This window comes from Agelaius phoeniceus, chromosome 3, assembly GCF_051311805.1.
Source record: "Agelaius phoeniceus isolate bAgePho1 chromosome 3, bAgePho1.hap1, whole genome shotgun sequence".
Lineage (NCBI taxonomy): Eukaryota > Metazoa > Chordata > Aves > Passeriformes > Icteridae > Agelaius > Agelaius phoeniceus.
The window spans coordinates 23,541,450-23,543,142 of record NC_135267.1 but is presented as its reverse complement, the minus strand read 5'-3'; positions in this window follow the sequence as shown (position 1 = coordinate 23,543,142).

Genomic DNA, 1,693 nt, shown 5'->3' with positions numbered 1-1,693 from the left:
TATTTCACTGGGGGTATTTTTTAATTTCCTGTTATCTAAACTCCCTGTATTTAGTTTTAGATAGCAGAAGAGAGAGGGCACAACTGCTCTGCTTGGGACACAAAGGCTGTATGCTGTGCTTGTTCTGCCATGAATGCCCCTATCCAAGCCAACAGAGAAGCCCCACTGGCTGTAGGAAGCCCAAGGTACTGCCTCAATAGCAGGTAGATTCTGTCATATCTTGGCTCTGTTCTGGGTTATGCTCTATATATGTGTATCTAGTCCTTGGAGAATGGCATAAAGCATAGCCAAAGAGTACCAAAAGCTCCTGTACATGCTGCTGTGCTTTGCTGTACCCCAGCAGTCAGCAGAGCCCTCTGCTCTTCCCTTCTGCTGCCAGCTCCACCTGGAATAAGAACTCAGCCACTCTTGAGAACCTCTTCCAGTGAGGGATGAGTGCTGCCTCCCTTTACCTGCCTGAAGTTATTCCCCCTCTGAGCCTCCTGGGCCATTTTTGAGTAAAACAAAATTGGTATCCATTAACCATCAAAACCAGGTGAAATAAAAATCTCTCTATTTGAACAAGTTGGCCATGACGTTCTATTTTAACTGTGGTCTTTAGGGAAGAGTCCTGTTTGTGCTGTGCAAAGTAATTAATGGACTTCTGATTATTGCAGGCTTTATGACTCTACAGTAACACAAAAAATAAAGGGATATAAAAGTATAAACAATATGTGGCACTGTTGGAAAACAGTGCTTTCCATTTTCAAGCACTACAAAAGAAAAAATACAATGTAACTCCTCTTCTGGATGCCAACTCACAGTAGTACTCACCTCATGTGTCAACCATAAGCTGGCTTTTCACAAGACTAAATTATAAGCATTGAGAAGTTATTTTAAAAGAAAAAGGCAGCAAATTATTTGGTCCTGGGACTTTTTGTTTTCATACATGCCCTAATTTTTAGGCTTTCTATTTTCAAGATTTTGTCTGCAGTGTTGGAGTGAGGAAAGAGGGATCCAGCATTTTTTCTTATAATTGCATAACTCAAAAGGCTGTCTCTTTATTGAAGCATGAAATATTTCATTTCAATAAGAAGAAAATAAGCCACAGCATAGTTATGGAAAGAGTACAGTGCTGCCAGCTGTGTGAGAACAAAACTCATGAAGCATATCCTAAGAAATAATGGGATTGCTTTAAGATTTCATGAGAATCAAAATATTTTTTTTTTCTTTTTTAATTGCTCAAAGGTTTCTGAAGTCACTTCAGACTCTCAAGCGTTCTTTCAAAACTGTGAAAGCTGGCAATTTACCTCATTTTAATGAAGGACACCTTCAGTAGAGGGTGATTCTTCAAAACATTGAAAAGCAAAAAAATTAATGATAAAGAGATCACTATGATCTGGTTGCTTCAAGCTGCTCACTATAGATCTTTATTGTCATAAATCATACTATCTCTTAAATTGTTAGGAAAGCATATCATGGCAAAGAACCTTAAGAAACCAAGTTATTGCTTCAAAGGATGCTAAGAAAAACCATGTCTTCAGTGGGCTAGACAGAAACTGTCAAATTGACACTGGAGTTCAATGACAGAGAGAAAACCAGTGGTTTGTTTGCTTGTTTTCTTCTAATTGAACTTTGAGTACAGTTCTGTGTATTACTTTTTTTAATTTTAACAGTTTTTTTCTTTTTTAATGCCAACTAGGATCTTCTAACT